Below are 24,711 nucleotides of genomic sequence, written 5' to 3'. Positions count from 1 at the left end.
AGTCCCCAGTCACGTGTCACTTGATGTTTGTTCATAAGCATACAACAACGAGAGACCGGAGTCTTGTGTGTCACTCACTGTGGTCACATGCGTCAGGTGATCTAATTACAGTATTGAATTCACAAATAAATGTTTTCCAGCTAGATATATTATAACTATTAAGGTAACTGTCTAAAATGTGCTAAATGCTCTGCAGTTGTGCGTCTGGGTTGCTAATTTAGTAGCTAGTTAGCTATCTAGCTAAGTGGTTGGCTTCTTCCAAAATCAAGCATTTACTTGGTAACAGCAGAGAATCCCCTCCTGGATCAAGAGCCTTGCTGGCTAATATTTGTTTTGTGCATTCAGCAAACTGGGAGTAGCATTTTTGAGTTACTTGTATAGTTTAGATCAGAAACTGTAAAAATATTCGCAATGTGCTCGTTAGCATTTAGTTAGTATTCTCTATGGGATTTTACATGTACTTGTTAGCATTGCTAACCTACGGATTACAGAGTATCAGTAGGGTTTGAAAACAGCGCTCCTTGTGTTCAGTGCCGGTATTACCGAATATCCCGATATGGCACAAGGTCGGTATGAAGGTATGACAATCTGAATACCGCCCAAGCCCACTGACGGACGATATGGACATAAAACTCTAGGGTTTCTCCATGCTTCGTCACGACCGGACAGCGGACTCAGGTAAAACCAAAGGGGGAGGGGTGTGCCTCTTTGTAAACAACAACTGGTGTGCTGCTTCAAGTGTGAAGGAAGTCTTCAGCTTTTGCTGATCCAAACTAGAATACATCATGGTAAATTGCAGACCACGAATCTCTCCTCCTGCTTCCTGTTTATAAGCAAAAACTCAAACAGGAAGTACCAGTGACGAGCTCAGTACGCTCAGCACGGAAGCAGTCCGACGAAGTGGATGCTAAGCTATAAGACTGCTCTGCTAGCACAGACTGGGATATGTTCCGGGATTCATCCAACAGCATTGAGGAGTTTTACCACATCAGTCACGGGCTTCATCAATAAGTGCATCAACGACGTCGTCCCCACAGTGACCGTACGTACGTACCCTAACCAAAAGCAATGGATTTATGGCAGTATCCATACCACGTTAAAGGCTAGAGCTACCGCTTTCAAGGAACAGACATGGACTAAGATAGAGTCCTACTACACCGGCTCAAATGCTCATCGGATGTGGCAGGGTTTGCAGACTATTACGGATTACAAAGGGAAACCCAGCCTGAGTGGCCCAGTGACGCAAACCTCCCAGACAAACTAAATGCATTCTATGCTCGCTTCGAGGCAAGCAACACTGAACCATGCATGAGAGCACCAGCTGTTCCGGACGACTGAGTGATCTCGCTCTCCATAACCGATGTGAGTAAGACCTTTAAACATTAGGGGTGTGCCGACATGGCTATACTTGTATTCGTAATCATATCCGTAAATTGACAGTTGATAGTTGGATCGGATCGGATGATGCTCATGATCTGAAAAAACTAAAGTGTTTTAATATGCCTAATTATATGTTCGCAAAATACCTCCCTGCATGTTCTCACTGCAAAAACGCTGCGGATTAGGAGCAGCGCGCGAAGGGGTGTATGTGTCTGTGTGTCCTCATCTTGCAGCGGGCAGCCAAGTTTGCTTTCACTCAGTCAGATTGTGCATCAGTGTTTAATATTTGTTCCCTACCCTCGCCCCGCTTGTTAGCTTGATAACAAACGTCCTCGTCATGTGATTTGTAATAGTAACAGGCACCAGCAATCTAAATGATCAGACCAAAAACATGAGAGAAAAACTGATCAGGTGAAATGATGAAGTGTGTGGACGGAGAAATACAGCTTTACTCTATCCAATCAGAGCAGCAGGATCAACGTACAGCCCACCCTTCTCTTATAGACAGGCAAACTAGCCAGTTGAGTTTATTTAGACCACATAGCAGCTCACTTGACTGACTGACATGAGAAAGATGCGTGCTGGCACCCAAATATTTGTTTTTCTCCCAGATCACAGAAAATTACAAAAAATACTCTGTTCATAATCGTATCCATAGAATTGCCGATATCCGTTACGATACTTGTTTTGTCCTACTACTCCGCACACCCCTAGTAATAATATCATAGTTAGGCCTTCTATAGTTAACATTCACAAGGCCGCAGGGACAGACAGAATACCAGGACAAGTACTCAAAGCATGATGGGTGATTTGAAGGAGTCAGGCGCAGGAGGGTAAATCACAGAATAACAGGATTTATTCCGGAATACAGAGTTACGCAGTAATGCGTCAAAACAGTCCAGTGGGCAAAACAGGTGCACTGGAACCAAACAGGCACACAGGGAAAATAACCTGGTGATACCAAATACAAGGAGCTCAACCGAGCTTCACTCTCCTCACAATAAACAATCACACACAAAGACAAGGGGGAAGAGGGAACACTTCTACAGGTACTGATGAGGGGATATGAACCCCTCATCAGTGTACAATACAGTATAGTAATTTTAGCCAGTGTACAGTACATTATAATCCTTTAACTCACCATAAAGTTTAGTATAATCCTATAACCCAGCGTACAGCACAGTATAATCCTCTAACCTAGCATATGTTACAGTATAATCCGGTACATTTAGAGTACAGAACAGTATAAACATCTAACCCAGAGTACAGTACAGTATAATCCTCTAACCTAACGTATAGCACAGTACAGTATAATCCTCTAACCCAGCATAGAGTACAGTATAATCCTGTAACCCAGGGAACAGTGAAGTATAATCCTGTAACTCTGAATATGGTACAGTTTAATCCTATAACCCAGCGTACAGTACAGTACAATCCTCTAACCCAGCGTACAGTATAATCCTCTAACCCACCAAACATTACAGTATAATCATCTAACCCACCAAACATTACAGTATAATCCTCTAACCCAGTGTACAGTACATTATAATGCTGTAACCCAGTGTACAGTACAGTATAATCCTCTAACCCACCAAACATTACAGTATAATCATCTAACCCACCAAACATTACAGTATAATCCTCTAACCCACCAAACATTACAGTATAATCCTCTAACCCAGTGTACAGTACATTATAATCCTCTAACCCAGTGTACAGTACAGTATAATCCTCTAACCCAGCGTACAGTATAATCCTCTAACCCAGCGTACAGTATAATCCTCTAACCCAGTGTACAGTACATTATAATCCTCTAACCCAGCGTACAGTATAATCCTCTAACCCAGCGTACAGTATAATCCTCTAACCCAGTGTACAGTATAATCCTCTAACCCAGTGTACAGTATAATCCTCTAACCCAGTGTACAGTATAATCCTCTAACCCAGTGTACAGTATAATCCTCTAACCCAGTGTACAGTATAATCCTCTAACCCAGGGTACAGTACATTATAATCCTCTAACCCAGCGTAGAGTATAATCCTCTAACCCAGTGTACAGTATAATCCTCTAACCCAGTGTACAGTATAATCCTCTAACCCAGTGTACAGTATAATCCTCTAACCCAGTGTACAGTATAATCCTCTAACCCAGTGTACAGTATAATCCTCTAACCCAGTGTACAGTATAATCCTCTAACCCAGCGTACAGTATAATCCTCTAACCCAGCGTACAGTATAATCCTCTAACCCAGTGTACAGTATAATCCTCTAACCCAGCGTACAGTATAATCCTCTAACCCAGTGTACAGTATAATCCTCTAACCCAGTGTACAGTACATTATAATCCTCTAACCCAGCGTACAGTATAATCCTCTAACCCAGTGTACAGTATAATCCTCTAACCCAGTGTACAGTACATTATAATCCTCTAACCCAGCGTACAGTATAATCCTCTAACCCAGCGTACAGTATAATCCTCTAACCCAGTGTACAGTACATTATAATCCTCTAACCCAGCGTACAGTATAATCCTCTAACCCAGTGTACAGTATAATCCTCTAACCCAGTGTACAGTACATTATAATCCTCTAACCCAGCGTACAGTATAATCCTCTAACCCAGCGTACAGTATAATCCTCTAACCCAGGGTACAGTACAGTATAATCCTCTAACCCAGGGTACAGTACAGTATAATCCTCTAACCCAGTGTACAGTATAATCCTCTAACCCAGCGTACAGTATAATCCTCTAACCCAGTGTACAGTACAGTATAATCCTCTAACCCAGTGTACAGTATAATCCTCTAACCCAGTGTACAGTATAATCCTCTAACCCAGTGTACAGTACAGTATAATCCTCTAACCCAGTGTACAGTATAATCCTCTAACCCAGTGTACAGTATAATCCTCTAACCCAGCGTACAGTATAATCCTCTAACCCAGCGTACAGTATAATCCTCTAACCCAGTGTACAGTACATTATAATCCTCTAACCCAGTGTACAGTATAATCCTCTAACCCAGCGTACAGTATAATCCTCTAACCCAGTGTACAGTATAATCCTCTAACCCAGTGTACAGTATAATCCTCTAACCCAGCGTACAGTATAATCCTCTAACCCAGTGTACAGTATAATCCTCTAACCCAGTGTACAGTATAATCCTCTAACCCAGTGTACAGTATAATCCTCTAACCCAGTGTACAGTATAATCCTCTAACCCAGTGTACAGTATAATCCTCTAACCCAGCGTACAGTATAATCCTCTAACCCAGTGTACAGTATAATCCTCTAACCCAGTGTACAGTACAGTATAATCCTCTAACCCAGCGTACAGTATAATCCTCTAACCCAGTGTACAGTACAGTATAATCCTCTAACCCAGTGTACAGTATAATCCTCTAACCCAGTGTACAGTATAATCCTCTAACCCAGTGTACAGTATAATCCTCTAACCCAGTGTACAGTATAATCCTCTAACCCAGCGTACAGTATAATCCTCTAACCCAGTGTACAGTATAATCCTCTAACCCAGCGTACAGTATAATCCTCTAACCCAGTGTACAGTATAATCCTCTAACCCAGCGTACAGTATAATCCTCTAACCCAGTGTACAGTATAATCCTCTAACCCAGTGAACAGTATAATCCTCTAACCCAGTGTACAGTATAATCCTCTAACCCAGCGTACAGTATAATCCTCTAACCCAGCGTACAGTATAATCCTCTAACCCAGCGTACAGTATAATCCTCTAACCCAGCGTACAGTATAATCCTCTAACCCAGCGTACAGTATAATCCTCTAACCCAGTGTACAGTATAATCCTCTAACCCAGCGTACAGTATAATCCTCTAACCCAGCGTACAGTATAATCCTCTAACCCAGCGTACAGTATAATCCTCTAACCCAGTGTACAGTATAATCCTCTAACCCAGCGTACAGTATAATCCTCTAACCCAGTGTACAGTATAATCCTCTAACCCAGCGTACAGTATAATCCTCTAACCCAGTGTACAGTATAATCCTCTAACCCAGCGTACAGTATAATCCTCTAACCCAGCGTACAGTATAATCCTCTAACCCAGTGTACAGTATAATCCTCTAACCCAGCGTACAGTATAATCCTCTAACCCAGTGTACAGTATAATCCTCTAACCCAGCGTACAGTATAATCCTCTAACCCAGCGTACAGTATAATCCTCTAACCCAGCGTACAGTACATTATAATCCTCTAACCCAGCGTACAGTATAATCCTCTAACCCAGCGTACAGTATAATCCTCTAACCCAGCGTACAGTATAATCCTCTAACCCAGCGTACAGTATAATCCTCTAACCCAGCGTACAGTATAATCCTCTAACCCAGCGTACAGTATAATCCTCTAACCCAGCGTACAGTATAATCCTCTAACCCAGCGTACAGTATAATCCTCTAACCCAGTGTACAGTATAATCCTCTAACCCAGCGTACAGTATAATCCTCTAACCCAGCGTACAGTATAATCCTCTAACCCAGCGTACAGTATAATCCTCTAACCCAGCGTACAGTATAATCCTCTAACCCAGCGTACAGTATAATCCTCTAACCCAGTGTACAGTATAATCCTCTAACCCAGTGTACAGTATAATCCTCTAACCCAGTGTACAGTATAATCCTCTAACCCAGTGTACAGTACAGTATAATCCTCTAACCCAGCGTACAGTATAATCCTCTAACCCAGTGTACAGTACAGTATAATCCTCTAACCCAGTGTACAGTATAATCCTCTAACCCAGCGTACAGTATAATCCTCTAACCCAGTGTACAGTATAATCCTCTAACCCAGTGTACAGTATAATCCTCTAACCAAGTGTACAGTATAATCCTCTAACCCAGCGTACAGTATAATCCTCTAACCCAGCGTACAGTACATTATAATCCTCTAACCCAGTGTACAGTATAATCCTCTAACCCAGTGTACAGTACATTATAATCCACTAACCCAGCGTACAGTATAATCCTCTAACCCAGTGTACAGTACAGTATAATCCTCTAACCCAGTGTACAGTACATTATAATCCTCTAACCCAGCGTACAGTATAATCCTCTAACCCAGCGTACAGTATAATCCTCTAACCCAGCGTACAGTATAATCCTCTAACCCAGTGTACAGTATAATCCTCTAACCCAGTGTACAGTATAATCCTCTAACCCAGTGTACAGTACATTATAATCCTCTAACCCAGCGTACAGTATAATCCTCTAACCCAGCGTACAGTATAATCCTCTAACCCAGTGTACAGTATAATCCTCTAACCAAGTGTACAGTATAATCCTCTAACCCAGTGTACAGTATAATCCTCTAACCCAGTGTACAGTATAATCCTCTAACCCAGCGTACAGTATAATCCTCTAACCCAGTGTACAGTACAATCCTCTAACCCAGTGTACAGTATAATCCTCTAACCCAGTGTACAGTATAATCCTCTAACCCAGTGTACAGTATAATCCTCTAACCCAGTGTACAGTATAATCCTCTAACCCAGTGTACAGTATAATCCTCTAACCCAGTGTACAGTATAATCCTCTAACCCAGTGTACAGTATAATCCTCTAACCCAGTGTACAGTATAATCCTCTAACCCAGTGTACAGTACATTATAATCCTCTAACCCAGCGTACAGTATAATCCTCTAACCCAGTGTACAGTACATTATAATCCTCTAACCCAGCGTACAGTATAATCCTCTAACCCAGTGTACAGTATAATCCTCTAACCCAGCGTACAGTATAATCCTCTAACCCAGTGTACAGTATAATCCTCTAACCCAGTGTACAGTACATTATAATCCTCTAACCCAGCGTACAGTATAATCCTCTAACCCAGTGTACAGTATAATCCTCTAACCCAGTGTACAGTACATTATAATCCTCTAACCCAGCGTACAGTATAATCCTCTAACCCAGCGTACAGTATAATCCTCTAACCCAGCGTACAGTATAATCCTCTAACCCAGCGTACAGTATAATCCTCTAACCCAGTGTACAGTATAATCCTCTAACCCAGTGTACAGTACATTATAATCCTCTAACCCAGCGTACAGTATAATCCTCTAACCCAGTGTACAGTATAATCCTCTAACCCAGTGTACAGTACATTATAATCCTCTAACCCAGCGTACAGTATAATCCTCTAACCCAGCGTACAGTATAATCCTCTAACCCAGTGTACAGTATAATCCTCTAACCCAGTGTACAGTATAATCCTCTAACCCAGTGTACAGTATAATCCTCTAACCCAGTGTACAGTACAGTATAATCCTCTAACCCAGCGTACAGTATAATCCTCTAACCCAGTGTACAGTACAGTATAATCCTCTAACCCAGTGTACAGTATAATCCTCTAACCCAGCGTACAGTATAATCCTCTAACCCAGTGTACAGTATAATCCTCTAACCCAGTGTACAGTATAATCCTCTAACCAAGTGTACAGTATAATCCTCTAACCCAGCGTACAGTATAATCCTCTAACCCAGCGTACAGTACATTATAATCCTCTAACCCAGTGTACAGTATAATCCTCTAACCCAGTGTACAGTACATTATAATCCACTAACCCAGCGTACAGTATAATCCTCTAACCCAGTGTACAGTACAGTATAATCCTCTAACCCAGTGTACAGTACATTATAATCCTCTAACCCAGCGTACAGTATAATCCTCTAACCCAGCGTACAGTATAATCCTCTAACCCAGCGTACAGTATAATCCTCTAACCCAGTGTACAGTATAATCCTCTAACCCAGTGTACAGTATAATCCTCTAACCCAGTGTACAGTACATTATAATCCTCTAACCCAGCGTACAGTATAATCCTCTAACCCAGCGTACAGTATAATCCTCTAACCCAGTGTACAGTATAATCCTCTAACCCAGTGTACAGTATAATCCTCTAACCCAGTGTACAGTATAATCCTCTAACCCAGTGTACAGTATAATCCTCTAACCCAGCGTACAGTATAATCCTCTAACCCAGTGTACAGTACAATCCTCTAACCCAGTGTACAGTATAATCCTCTAACCCAGTGTACAGTATAATCCTCTAACCCAGTGTACAGTATAATCCTCTAACCCAGTGTACAGTATAATCCTCTAACCCAGTGTACAGTATAATCCTCTAACCCAGTGTACAGTATAATCCTCTAACCCAGTGTACAGTATAATCCTCTAACCCAGTGTACAGTATAATCCTCTAACCCAGTGTACAGTACATTATAATCCTCTAACCCAGCGTACAGTATAATCCTCTAACCCAGTGTACAGTACATTATAATCCTCTAACCCAGCGTACAGTATAATCCTCTAACCCAGTGTACAGTATAATCCTCTAACCCAGCGTACAGTATAATCCTCTAACCCAGTGTACAGTATAATCCTCTAACCCAGTGTACAGTACATTATAATCCTCTAACCCAGCGTACAGTATAATCCTCTAACCCAGTGTACAGTATAATCCTCTAACCCAGTGTACAGTACATTATAATCCTCTAACCCAGCGTACAGTATAATCCTCTAACCCAGCGTACAGTATAATCCTCTAACCCAGCGTACAGTATAATCCTCTAACCCAGCGTACAGTATAATCCTCTAACCCAGTGTACAGTATAATCCTCTAACCCAGTGTACAGTACATTATAATCCTCTAACCCAGCGTACAGTATAATCCTCTAACCCAGTGTACAGTATAATCCTCTAACCCAGTGTACAGTACATTATAATCCTCTAACCCAGCGTACAGTATAATCCTCTAACCCAGCGTACAGTATAATCCTCTAACCCAGGGTACAGTACAGTATAATCCTCTAACCCAGGGTACAGTACAGTATAATCCTCTAACCCAGTGTACAGCATAATCCTCTAACCCAGTGTACAGTATAATCCTCTAACCCAGCGTACAGTATAATCCTCTAACCCAGCGTACAGTATAATCCTCTAACCCAGCGTACATTATAATCCTCTAACCCAGCGTACAGTATAATCCTCTAACCCAGCGTACAGTATAATCCTCTAACCCAGCGTACAGTATAATCCTCTAACCCAGCGTACAGTATAATCCTCTAACCCAGTGTACAGTACAGTATAATCCTCTAACCCAGTGTACAGTATAATCCTCTAACCCAGTGTACAGTATAATCCTCTAACCCAGTGTACAGTATAATCCTCTAACCCAGCGTACAGTATAATCCTCTAACCCAGCGTACAGTATAATCCTCTAACCCAGTGTACAGTATAATCCTCTAACCCAGTGTACAGTATAATCCTCTAACCCAGCGTACAGTATAATCCTCTAACCCAGTGTACAGTATAATCCTCTAACCCAGTGTACAGTATAATCCTCTAACCCAGCGTACAGTATAATCCTCTAACCCAGTGTACAGTATAATCCTCTAACCCAGCGTACAGTATAATCCTCTAACCCAGTGTACAGTATAATCCTCTAACCCAGCGTACAGTATAATCCTCTAACCCAGCGTACAGTATAATCCTCTAACCCAGTGTACAGTACATTATAATCCTCTAACCCAGCGTACAGTATAATCCTCTAACCCAGTGTACAGTATAATCCTCTAACCCAGTGTACAGTACATTATAATCCCCTAACCCAGTGTACAGTATAATCCTCTAACCCAGCGTACAGTATAATCCTCTAACCCAGTGTACAGTATAATCCTCTAACCCAGTGTACAGTATAATCCTCTAACCCAGTGTACAGTATAATCCTCTAACCCAGTGTACAGTATAATCCTCTAACCCAGTGTACAGTACATTATAATCCTCTAACCCAGCGTACAGTATAATCCTCTAACCCAGTGTACAGTACATTATAATCCTCTAACCCAGCGTACAGTATAATCCTCTAACCCAGTGTACAGTATAATCCTCTAACCCAGCGTACAGTATAATCCTCTAACCCAGTGTACAGTATAATCCTCTAACCCAGTGTACAGTACATTATAATCCTCTAACCCAGCGTACAGTATAATCCTCTAACCCAGTGTACAGTATAATCCTCTAACCCAGTGTACAGTACATTATAATCCTCTAACCCAGCGTACAGTATAATCCTCTAACCCAGCGTACAGTATAATCCTCTAACCCAGCGTACAGTATAATCCTCTAACCCAGCGTACAGTATAATCCTCTAACCCAGTGTACAGTATAATCCTCTAACCCAGTGTACAGTACATTATAATCCTCTAACCCAGCGTACAGTATAATCCTCTAACCCAGTGTACAGTATAATCCTCTAACCCAGTGTACAGTACATTATAATCCTCTAACCCAGCGTACAGTATAATCCTCTAACCCAGCGTACAGTATAATCCTCTAACCCAGGGTACAGTACAGTATAATCCTCTAACCCAGGGTACAGTACAGTATAATCCTCTAACCCAGTGTACAGCATAATCCTCTAACCCAGTGTACAGTATAATCCTCTAACCCAGCGTACAGTATAATCCTCTAACCCAGCGTACAGTATAATCCTCTAACCCAGCGTACATTATAATCCTCTAACCCAGCGTACAGTATAATCCTCTAACCCAGCGTACAGTATAATCCTCTAACCCAGCGTACAGTATAATCCTCTAACCCAGCGTACAGTATAATCCTCTAACCCAGTGTACAGTACAGTATAATCCTCTAACCCAGTGTACAGTATAATCCTCTAACCCAGTGTACAGTATAATCCTCTAACCCAGTGTACAGTATAATCCTCTAACCCAGCGTACAGTATAATCCTCTAACCCAGCGTACAGTATAATCCTCTAACCCAGTGTACAGTATAATCCTCTAACCCAGTGTACAGTATAATCCTCTAACCCAGCGTACAGTATAATCCTCTAACCCAGTGTACAGTATAATCCTCTAACCCAGTGTACAGTATAATCCTCTAACCCAGCGTACAGTATAATCCTCTAACCCAGTGTACAGTATAATCCTCTAACCCAGCGTACAGTATAATCCTCTAACCCAGTGTACAGTATAATCCTCTAACCCAGCGTACAGTATAATCCTCTAACCCAGCGTACAGTATAATCCTCTAACCCAGTGTACAGTACATTATAATCCTCTAACCCAGCGTACAGTATAATCCTCTAACCCAGTGTACAGTATAATCCTCTAACCCAGTGTACAGTACATTATAATCCCCTAACCCAGTGTACAGTATAATCCTCTAACCCAGCGTACAGTATAATCCTCTAACCCAGTGTACAGTATAATCCTCTAACCCAGTGTACAGTATAATCCTCTAACCCAGTGTACAGTATAATCCTCTAACCCAGTGTACAGTATAATCCTCTAACCCAGTGTACAGTATAATCCTCTAACCCAGCGTACAGTATAATCCTCTAACCCAGTGTACAGTACAATCCTCTAACCCAGTGTACAGTATAATCCTCTAACCCAGCGTACAGTATAATCCTCTAACCCAGTGTACAGTATAATCCTCTAACCCAGCGTACAGTATAATCCTCTAACCCAGTGTACAGTATAATCCTCTAACCCAGTGTACAGTATAATCCTCTAACCCAGCGTACAGTATAATCCTCTAACCCAGCGTACAGTATAATCCTCTAACCCAGTGTACAGTATAATCCTCTAACCCAGTGTACAGTATAATCCTCTAACCCAGCGTACAGTATAATCCTCTAACCCAGCGTACAGTATAATCCTCTAACCCAGTGTACAGTACAGTATAATCCTCTAACCCAGTGTACAGTATAATCCTCTAACCCAGTGTACAGTATAATCCTCTAACCCAGTGTACAGTATAATCCTCTAACCCAGCGTACAGTATAATCCTCTAACCCAGCGTACAGTATAATCCTCTAACCCAGTGTACAGTATAATCCTCTAACCCAGTGTACAGTATAATCCTCTAACCCAGCGTACAGTATAATCCTCTAACCCAGTGTACAGTATAATCCTCTAACCCAGTGTACAGTATAATCCTCTAACCCAGCGTACAGTATAATCCTCTAACCCAGTGTACAGTATAATCCTCTAACCCAGCGTACAGTATAATCCTCTAACCCAGTGTACAGTATAATCCTCTAACCCAGCGTACAGTATAATCCTCTAACCCAGCGTACAGTATAATCCTCTAACCCAGTGTACAGTACATTATAATCCTCTAACCCAGCGTACAGTATAATCCTCTAACCCAGTGTACAGTATAATCCTCTAACCCAGTGTACAGTACATTATAATCCCCTAACCCAGTGTACAGTATAATCCTCTAACCCAGCGTACAGTATAATCCTCTAACCCAGTGTACAGTATAATCCTCTAACCCAGTGTACAGTATAATCCTCTAACCCAGTGTACAGTATAATCCTCTAACCCAGTGTACAGTATAATCCTCTAACCCAGTGTACAGTACATTATAATCCTCTAACCCAGCGTACAGTATAATCCTCTAACCCTGTGTACAGTACATTATAATCCTCTAACCCAGCGTACAGTATAATCCTCTAACCCAGTGTACAGTATAATCCTCTAACCCAGCGTACAGTATAATCCTCTAACCCAGTGTACAGTATAATCCTCTAACCCAGTGTACAGTACATTATAATCCTCTAACCCAGCGTACAGTATAATCCTCTAACCCAGTGTACAGTATAATCCTCTAACCCAGTGTACAGTACATTATAATCCTCTAACCCAGCGTACAGTATAATCCTCTAACCCAGCGTACAGTATAATCCTCTAACCCAGCGTACAGTATAATCCTCTAACCCAGCGTACAGTATAATCCTCTAACCCAGTGTACAGTATAATCCTCTAACCCAGTGTACAGTACATTATAATCCTCTAACCCAGCGTACAGTATAATCCTCTAACCCAGTGTACAGTATAATCCTCTAACCCAGTGTACAGTACATTATAATCCTCTAACCCAGCGTACAGTATAATCCTCTAACCCAGCGTACAGTATAATCCTCTAACCCAGGGTACAGTACAGTATAATCCTCTAACCCAGGGTACAGTACAGTATAATCCTCTAACCCAGTGTACAGCATAATCCTCTAACCCAGTGTACAGTATAATCCTCTAACCCAGCGTACAGTATAATCCTCTAACCCAGCGTACAGTATAATCCTCTAACCCAGCGTACATTATAAACCTCTAACCCAGCGTACAGTATAATCCTCTAACCCAGCGTACAGTATAATCCTCTAACCCAGCGTACAGTATAATCCTCTAACCCAGCGTACAGTATAATCCTCTAACCCAGTGTACAGTACAGTATAATCCTCTAACCCAGTGTACAGTATAATCCTCTAACCCAGCGTACAGTATAATCCTCTAACCCAGTGTACAGTATAATCCTCTAACCCAGTGTACAGTATAATCCTCTAACCCAGCGTACAGTATAATCCTCTAACCCAGCGTACAGTACATTATAATCCTCTAACCCAGCGTACAGTATAATCCTCTAACCCAGCGTACAGTACATTATAATCCTCTAACCCAGTGTACAGTATAATCCTCTAACCCAGCGTACAGTATAATCCTCTAACCCAGCGTACAGTATAATCCTCTAACCCAGTGTACAGTACATTATAATCCTCTAACCCAGCGTACAGTATAATCCTCTAACCCAGCGTACAGTATAATCCTCTAACCCAGCGTACAGTATAATCCTCTAACCCAGTGTACAGTACATTATAATCCTCTAACCCAGCGTACAGTATAATCCTCTAACCCAGCGTACAGTATAATCCTCTAACCCAGCGTACAGTATAATCCTCTAACCCAGCGTACAGTATAATCCTCTAACCCAGTGTACAGTACAATCCTCTAACCCAGTTTACAGTATAATCCTCTAACCCAGTGTACAGTACATTATAATCCTCTAACCCAGCGTACAGTATAATCCTCTAACCCAGCGTACAGTTTAATCCTCTAACCCAGCGTACAGTATAATCCTCTAACCCAGCGTACAGTATAATCCTCTAACCCAGTGTACAGTATAATCCTCTAACCCAGCGTACAGTATAATCCTCTAACCCAGTGTACAGTATAATCCTCTAACCCAGTGTACAGTATAATCCTCTAACCCAGCGTACAGTATAATCCTCTAACCCAGTGTACAGTATAATCCTCTAACCCAGTGTACAGTACATTATAATCCTCTAACCCAGCGTACAGTATAATCCTCTAACCCAGTGTACAGTATAATCCTCTAACCCAGTGTACAGTACATTATAATCCTCTAACCCAGCGTACAGTATAATCCTCTAACCCAGCGTACAGTATAATCCTCTAACCCAGCGTACAGTATAATCCTCTAACCCAGCGTACAGTATAATCCTCTAACCCAGTGTACAGTATAATCCTCTAACCCAGTGTACAGTACATTATAATCCTCTAACCCAGCGTACAGTATAATCCTCTAACCCAGTGTACAGTATAATCCTCTAACCCAGTGTACAGTACATTATAATCCTCTAACCCAGCGTACAGTATAATCCTCTAACCCAGCGTACAGTATAATCCTCTAACCCAGGGTACAGTACAGTATAATCCTCTAACCCAGGGTACAGTACAGTATAATCCTCTAACCCAGTGTACAGCATAATCCTCTAACCCAGTGTACAGTATAATCCTCTAACCCAGCGTACAGTATAATCCTCTAACCCAGCGTACAGTATAATCCTCTAACCCAGCGTACATTATAATCCTCTAACCCAGCGTACAGTATAATCCTCTAACCCAGCGTACAGTATAATCCTCTAACCCAGCGTACAGTATAATCCTCTAACCCAGCGTACAGTATAATCCTCTAACCCAGTGTACAGTACAGTATAATCCTCTAACCCAGTGTACAGTATAATCCTCTAACCCAGTGTACAGTATAATCCTCTAACCCAGTGTACAGTATAATCCTCTAACCCAGCGTACAGTATAATCCTCTAACCCAGCGTACAGTATAATCCTCTAACCCAGTGTACAGTATAATCCTCTAACCCAGTGTACAGTATAATCCTCTAACCCAGCGTACAGTATAATCCTCTAACCCAGTGTACAGTATAATCCTCTAACCCAGTGTACAGTATAATCCTCTAACCCAGCGTACAGTATAATCCTCTAACCCAGTGTACAGTATAATCCTCTAACCCAGCGTACAGTATAATCCTCTAACCCAGTGTACAGTATAATCCTCTAACCCAGCGTACAGTATAATCCTCTAACCCAGCGTACAGTATAATCCTCTAACCCAGTGTACAGTACATTATAATCCTCTAACCCAGCGTACAGTATAATCCTCTAACCCAGTGTACAGTATAATCCTCTAACCCAGTGTACAGTACATTATAATCCCCTAACCCAGTGTACAGTATAATCCTCTAACCCAGCGTACAGTATAATCCTCTAACCCAGTGTACAGTATAATCCTCTAACCCAGTGTACAGTATAATCCTCTAACCCAGTGTACAGTATAATCCTCTAACCCAGTGTACAGTATAATCCTCTAACCCAGTGTACAGTACATTATAATCCTCTAACCCAGCGTACAGTATAATCCTCTAACCCAGTGTACAGTACATTATAATCCTCTAACCCAGCGTACAGTATAATCCTCTAACCCAGTGTACAGTATAATCCTCTAACCCAGCGTACAGTATAATCCTCTAACCCAGTGTACAGTATAATCCTCTAACCCAGTGTACAGTACATTATAATCCTCTAACCCAGCGTACAGTATAATCCTCTAACCCAGTGTACAGTATAATCCTCTAACCCAGTGTACAGTACATTATAATCCTCTAACCCAGCGTACAGTATAATCCTCTAACCCAGCGTACAGTATAATCCTCTAACCCAGCGTACAGTATAATCCTCTAACCCAGCGTACAGTATAATCCTCTAACCCAGTGTACAGTATAATCCTCTAACCCAGTGTACAGTACATTATAATCCTCTAACCCAGCGTACAGTATAATCCTCTAACCCAGTGTACAGTATAATCCTCTAACCCAGTGTACAGTACATTATAATCCTCTAACCCAGCGTACAGTATAATCCTCTAACCCAGCGTACAGTATAATCCTCTAACCCAGGGTACAGTACAGTATAATCCTCTAACCCAGGGTACAGTACAGTATAATCCTCTAACCCAGTGTACAGCATAATCCTCTAACCCAGTGTACAGTATAATCCTCTAACCCAGCGTACAGTATAATCCTCTAACCCAGCGTACAGTATAATCCTCTAACCCAGCGTACATTATAATCCTCTAACCCAGCGTACAGTATAATCCTCTAACCCAGCGTACAGTATAATCCTCTAACCCAGCGTACAGTATAATCCTCTAACCCAGCGTACAGTATAATCCTCTAACCCAGTGTACAGTACAGTATAATCCTCTAACCCAGTGTACAGTATAATCCTCTAACCCAGTGTACAGTATAATCCTCTAACCCAGTGTACAGTATAATCCTCTAACCCAGCGTACAGTATAATCCTCTAACCCAGCGTACAGTATAATCCTCTAACCCAGTGTACAGTATAATCCTCTAACCCAGTGTACAGTATAATCCTCTAACCCAGCGTACAGTATAATCCTCTAACCCAGTGTACAGTATAATCCTCTAACCCAGTGTACAGTATAATCCTCTAACCCAGCGTACAGTATAATCCTCTAACCCAGTGTACAGTATAATCCTCTAACCCAGCGTACAGTATAATCCTCTAACCCAGTGTACAGTATAATCCTCTAACCCAGCGTACAGTATAATCCTCTAACCCAGCGTACAGTATAATCCTCTAACCCAGTGTACAGTACATTATAATCCTCTAACCCAGCGTACAGTATAATCCTCTAACCCAGTGTACAGTATAATCCTCTAACCCAGTGTACAGTACATTATAATCCCCTAACCCAGTGTACAGTATAATCCTCTAACCCAGCGTACAGTATAATCCTCTAACCCAGTGTACAGTATAATCCTCTAACCCAGTGTACAGTATAATCCTCTAACCCAGTGTACAGTATAATCCTCTAACCCAGTGTACAGTATAATCCTCTAACCCAGTGTACAGTATAATCCTCTAACCCAGCGTACAGTATAATCCTCTAACCCAGTGTACAGTACAATCCTCTAACCCAGTGTACAGTATAATCCTCTAACCCAGCGTACAGTATAATCCTCTAACCCAGTGTACAGTATAATCCTCTAACCCAGCGTACAGTATAATCCTCTAACCCAGTGTACAGTATAATCCTCTAACCCAGTGTACAGTATAATCCTCTAACCCAGCGTACAGTATAATCCTCTAACCCAGCGTACAGTATAATCCTCTAACCCAGTGTACAGTATAATCCTCTAACCCAGTGTACAGTATAATCCTCTAACCCAGCGAACAGTATAATCCTCTAACCCAGCGTACAGTATAATCCTCTAACCCAGTGTACAGTACAGTATAATCCTCTAACCCAGTGTACAGTATAATCCTCTAACCCAGTGTACAGTATAATCCTCTAACCCAGTGTACAGTATAATCCTCTAACCCAGCGTACAGTATAATCCTCTAACCCAGCGTACAGTATAATCCTCTAACCCAGTGTACAGTATAATCCTCTAACCCAGTGTACAGTATAATCCTCTAACCCAGCGTACAGTATAATCCTCTAACCCAGTGTACAGTATAATCCTCTAACCCAGTGTACAGTATAATCCTCTAACCCAGCGTACAGTATAATCCTCTAACCCAGTGTACAGTATAATCCTCTAACCCAGTGTACAGTACATTATAATCCCCTAACCCAGTGTACAGTATAATCCTCTAACCCAGCGTACAGTATAATCCTCTAACCCAGTGTACAGTATAATCCTCTAACCCAGTGTACAGTATAATCCTCTAACCCAGTGTACAGTATAATCCTCTAACCCAGTGTACAGTATAATCCTCTAACCCAGTGTACAGTATAATCCTCTAACCCAGCGTACAGTATAATCCTCTAACCCAGTGTACAGTACAATCCTCTAACCCAGTGTACAGTATAATCCTCTAACCCAGCGTACAGTATAATCCTCTAACCCAGTGTACAGTATAATCCTCTAACCCAGCGTACAGTATAATCCTCTAACCCAGTGTACAGTATAATCCTCTAACCCAGTGTACAGTATAATCCTCTAACCCAGCGTACAGTATAATCCTCTAACCCAGCGTACAGTATAATCCTCTAACCCAGTGTACAGTATAATCCTCTAACCCAGTGTACAGTATAATCCTCTAACCCAGCGAACAGTATAATCCTCTAACCCAGCGTACAGTATAATCCTCTAACCCAGTGTACAGTACAGTATAATCCTCTAACCCAGTGTACAGTATAATCCTCTAACCCAGTGTACAGTATAATCCTCTAACCCAGTGTACAGTATAATCCTCTAACCCAGCGTACAGTATAATCCTCTAACCCAGCGTACAGTATAATCCTCTAACCCAGTGTACAGTATAATCCTCTAACCCAGTGTACAGTATAATCCTCTAACCCAGCGTACAGTATAATCCTCTAACCCAGTGTACAGTATAATCCTCTAACCCAGTGTACAGTATAATCCTCTAACCCAGCGTACAGTATAATCCTCTAACCCAGTGTACAGTATAATCCTCTAACCCAGCGTACAGTATAATCCTCTAACCCAGTGTACAGTATAATCCTCTAACCCAGCGTACAGTATAATCCTCTAACCCAGCGTACAGTATAATCCTCTAACCCAGTGTACAGTACATTATAATCCTCTAACCCAGCGTACAGTATAATCCTCTAACCCAGTGTACAGTATAATCCTCTAACCCAGTGTACAGTACATTATAATCCCCTAACCCAGTGTACAGTATAATCCTCTAACCCAGCGTACAGTATAATCCTCTAACCCAGTGTACAGTATAATCCTCTAACCCAGTGTACAGTATAATCCTCTAACCCAGTGTACAGTATAATCCTCTAACCCAGTGTACAGTATAATCCTCTAACCCAGTGTACAGTACATTATAATCCTCTAACCCAGCGTACAGTATAATCCTCTAACCCAGTGTACAGTACATTATAATCCTCTAACCCAGCGTACAGTATAATCCTCTAACCCAGTGTACAGTATAATCCTCTAACCCAGCGTACAGTATAATCCTCTAACCCAGTGTACAGTATAATCCTCTAACCCAGTGTACAGTACATTATAATCCTCTAACCCAGCGTACAGTATAATCCTCTAACCCAGTGTACAGTATAATCCTCTAACCCAGTGTACAGTACATTATAATCCTCTAACCCAGCGTACAGTATAATCCTCTAACCCAGCGTACAGTATAATCCTCTAACCCAGCGTACAGTATAATCCTCTAACCCAGCGTACAGTATAATCCTCTAACCCAGTGTACAGTATAATCCTCTAACCCAGTGTACAGTACATTATAATCCTCTAACCCAGCGTACAGTATAATCCTCTAACCCAGTGTACAGTATAATCCTCTAACCCAGTGTACAGTACATTATAATCCTCTAACCCAGCGTACAGTATAATCCTCTAACCCAGCGTACAGTATAATCCTCTAACCCAGGGTACAGTACAGTATAATCCTCTAACCCAGGGTACAGTACAGTATAATCCTCTAACCCAGTGTACAGCATAATCCTCTAACCCAGTGTACAGTATAATCCTCTAACCCAGCGTACAGTATAATCCTCTAACCCAGCGTACAGTATAATCCTCTAACCCAGCGTACATTATAATCCTCTAACCCAGCGTACAGTATAATCCTCTAACCCAGCGTACAGTATAATCCTCTAACCCAGCGTACAGTATAATCCTCTAACCCAGCGTACAGTATAATCCTCTAACCCAGTGTACAGTACAGTATAATCCTCTAACCCAGTGTACAGTATAATCCTCTAACCCAGTGTACAGTATAATCCTCTAACCCAGTGTACAGTATAATCCTCTAACCCAGCGTACAGTATAATCCTCTAACCCAGCGTACAGTATAATCCTCTAACCCAGTGTACAGTATAATCCTCTAACCCAGTGTACAGTATAATCCTCTAACCCAGCGTACAGTATAATCCTCTAACCCAGTGTACAGTATAATCCTCTAACCCAGTGTACAGTATAATCCTCTAACCCAGCGTACAGTATAATCCTCTAACCCAGTGTACAGTATAATCCTCTAACCCAGCGTACAGTATAATCCTCTAACCCAGTGTACAGTATAATCCTCTAACCCAGCGTACAGTATAATCCTCTAACCCAGCGTACAGTATAATCCTCTAACCCAGTGTACAGTACATTATAATCCTCTAACCCAGCGTACAGTATAATCCTCTAACCCAGTGTACAGTATAATCCTCTAACCCAGTGTACAGTACATTATAATCCCCTAACCCAGTGTACAGTATAATCCTCTAACCCAGCGTACAGTATAATCCTCTAACCCAGTGTACAGTATAATCCTCTAACCCAGTGTACAGTATAATCCTCTAACCCAGTGTACAGTATAATCCTCTAACCCAGTGTACAGTATAATCCTCTAACCCAGTGTACAGTATAATCCTCTAACCCAGCGTACAGTATAATCCTCTAACCCAGTGTACAGTACAATCCTCTAACCCAGTGTACAGTATAATCCTCTAACCCAGCGTACAGTATAATCCTCTAACCCAGTGTACAGTATAATCCTCTAACCCAGCGTACAGTATAATCCTCTAACCCAGTGTACAGTATAATCCTCTAACCCAGTGTACAGTATAATCCTCTAACCCAGCGTACAGTATAATCCTCTAACCCAGCGTACAGTACATTATAATCCTCTAACCCAGCGTACAGTATAATCCTCTAACCCAGCGTACAGTACATTATAATCCTCTAACCCAGTGTACAGTATAATCCTCTAACCCAGCGTACAGTATAATCCTCTAACCCAGCGTACAGTATAATCCTCTAACCCAGTGTACAGTACATTATAATCCTCTAACCCAGCGTACAGTATAATCCTCTAACCCAGCGTACAGTATAATCCTCTAACCCAGCGTACAGTATAATCCTCTAACCCAGTGTACAGTACATTATAATCCTCTAACCCAGCGTACAGTATAATCCTCTAACCCAGCGTACAGTATAATCCTCTAACCCAGCGTACAGTATAATCCTCTAACCCAGCGTACAGTATAATCCTCTAACCCAGTGTACAGTACAATCCTCTAACCCAGTTTACAGTATAATCCTCTAACCCAGTGTACAGTACATTATAATCCTCTAACCCAGCGTACAGTATAATCCTCTAACCCAGCGTACAGTTTAATCCTCTAACCCAGCGTACAGTATAATCCTCTAACCCAGCGTACAGTATAATCCTCTAACCCAGTGTACAGTATAATCCTCTAACCCAGCGTACAGTATAATCCTCTAACCCAGTGTACAGTATAATCCTCTAACCCAGTGTACAGTATAATCCTCTAACCCAGTGTACAGTATAATCCTCTAACCCAGTGTACAGTACATTATAATCCTCTAACCCAGTGTACAGTATAATCCTCTAACCCAGGGTACAGTACAGTATAATCCTCTAACCCAGGGTACAGTACAGTATAATCCTCTAACCCAGTGTACAGTATAATCCTCTAACCCAGCATACAGTATAATCCTCTAACCCAGTGTACAGTACAGTATAATCCTCTAACCCAGTGTACAGTATAATCCTCTAACCCAGTGTACAGTACATTATAATCCTCTAACCCAGCGTACAGTATAATCCTCTAACCCAGTGTACAGTATAATCCTCTAACCCAGCGTACAGTATAATCCTCTAACCCAGTGTACAGTATAATCCTCTAACCCAGCGTACAGTATAATCCTCTAACCCAGCGTACAGTATAATCCTCTAACCCAGCGTACAGTATAATCCTCTAACCCAGTGTACAGTATAATCCTCTAACCCAGTGTACAGTATAATCCTCTAACCCAGTGTACAGTATAATCCTCTAACCCAGCGTACAGTATAATCCTCTAACCCAGTGTACAGTATAATCCTCTAACCCAGCGTACAGTACAATCCTCTAACCCAGCGTACATTATAATCCTCTAACCCAGCGTACAGTATAATCCTCTAACCCAGTGTACAGTATAATCCTCTAACCCAGTGTACAGTATAATCCTCTAACCCAGCGTACAGTATAATCCTCTAACCCAGCGTACAGTACATTATAATCCTCAAACCCAGCGTACAGTATAATCCTCTAACCCAGCGTACAGTACATTATAATCCTCTAACCCAGTGTACAGTATAATCCTCTAACCCAGCGTACAGTATAATCCTCTAACCCAGCGTACAGTATAATCCTCTAACCCAGTGTACAGTACATTATAATCCTCTAACCCAGCGTACAGTATAATCCTCTAACCCAGCGTACAGTATAATCCTCTAACCCAGCGTACAGTATAATCCTCTAACCCAGTGTACAGTATAATCCTCTAACCCAGTTTACAGTACAGTATAATCCTCTAACCCAGTGTACAGTATAATCCTCTAACCCAGTGTACAGTACATTATAATCCTCTAACCCAGCGTACAGTATAATCCTCTAACCCAGTGTACAGTATAATCCTCTAACCCAGCGTACAGTACAATCCTCTAACCCAGCGTACATTATAATCCTCTAACCCAGCGTACAGTATAATCCTCTAACCCAGTGTACAGTATAATCCTCTAACCCAGTGTACAGTATAATCCTCTAACCCAGCGTACAGTATAATCCTCTAACCCAGCGTACAGTACATTATAATCCTCTAACCCAGCGTACAGTATAATCCTCTAACCCAGCGTACAGTACATTATAATCCTCTAACCCAGTGTACAGTATAATCCTCTAACCCAGCGTACAGTATAATCCTCTAACCCAGCGTACAGTATAATCCTCTAACCCAGTGTACAGTACATTATAATCCTCTAACCCAGCGTACAGTATAATCCTCTAACCCAGCGTACAGTATAATCCTCTAACCCAGCGTACAGTATAATCCTCTAACCCAGTGTACAGTATAATCCTCTAACCCAGTGTACAGTACATTATAATCCTCTAACCCAGTGTACAGTATAATCCTCTAACCCAGGGTACAGTACAGTATAATCCTCTAACCCAGGGTACAGTACAGTATAATCCTCTAACCCAGCGTACAGTATAATCCTCTAACCCAGTGTACAGTATAATCCTCTAACCCAGCGTACAGTATAATCCTCTAACCCAGTGTACAGTACATTATAATCCTCTAACCCAGCGTACAGTATAATCCTCTAACCCAGCGTACAGTATAATCCTCTAACCCAGGGTACAGTACAGTATAATCCTCTAACCCAGTGTACAGTATAATCCTCTAACCCAGTGTACAGTACAATCCTCTAACCCAGTGTACAGTATAATCCTCTAACCCAGCGTACAGTATAATCCTCTAACCCAGTGTACAGTATAATCCTCTAACCCAGTGTACAGTATAATCCTCTAACCCAGTGTACAGTATAATCCTCTAACCCAGTGTACAGTATAATCCTCTAACCCAGCGTACAGTATAATCCTCTAACCCAGCGTACAGTATAATCCTCTAACCCAGCGTACAGTATAATCCTCTAACCCAGTGTACAGTATAATCCTCTAACCCAGTGTACAGTATAATCCTCTAACCCAGCGTACAGTATAATCCTCTAACCCAGTGTACAGTATAATCCTCTAACCCAGTGTACAGTATAATCCTCTAACCCAGCGTACAGTATAATCCTCTAACCCAGTGTACAGTATAATCCTCTAACCCAGTGTACAGTATAATCCTCTAACCCAGTGTACAGTATAATCCTCTAACCCAGTGTACAGTATAATCCTCTAACCCAGCGTACAGTATAATCCTCTAACCCAGCGTACAGTACATTATAATCCTCTAACCCAGCGTACAGTATAATCCTCTAACCCAGTGTACAGTATAATCCTCTAACCCAGTGTACAGTATAATCCTCTAACCCAGTGTACAGTATAATCCTCTAACCCAGTGTACAGTATAATCCTCTAACCCAGCGTACAGTACATTATAATCCTCTAACCCAATGTACAGTATAATCCTCTAACCCAGTGTACAGTACAGTATAATCCTCTAACCCAGTGTACATTACAGTATAATCCTCTAACCCAGTGTACAGTACATTATAATCCTCTAACCCAGCGTACAGTATAATCCTCTAACCCAGTGTACAGTAAATTATAATCCTCTAACCCAGTGTACAGTATAATCCTCTAACCCA

The 24,711-nt window shown here is 41.5% G+C and overlaps 1 protein-coding gene across 1 annotated transcript in view; it reads right to left on the bottom strand.

Moving 5' to 3' along the window:
• trpm2 (transient receptor potential cation channel, subfamily M, member 2) overlaps positions 1-24,711 on the bottom strand; it is a gene marked incomplete at both ends in the record, with an annotated part of 163,926 nt that overhangs the window by 117,423 nt on the left and 21,792 nt on the right. The window lies entirely within an intron of this gene.

This window comes from Coregonus lavaretus, assembly GCF_964263955.1.
Source record: "Coregonus lavaretus genome assembly, contig: HAP1_SCAFFOLD_261, whole genome shotgun sequence".
Taxonomy (NCBI): Eukaryota; Metazoa; Chordata; class Actinopteri; order Salmoniformes; family Salmonidae; genus Coregonus; species Coregonus lavaretus.
Note: the sequence above shows the minus strand (reverse complement) of the source record. Positions and strands in the feature narration are given on the sequence as shown.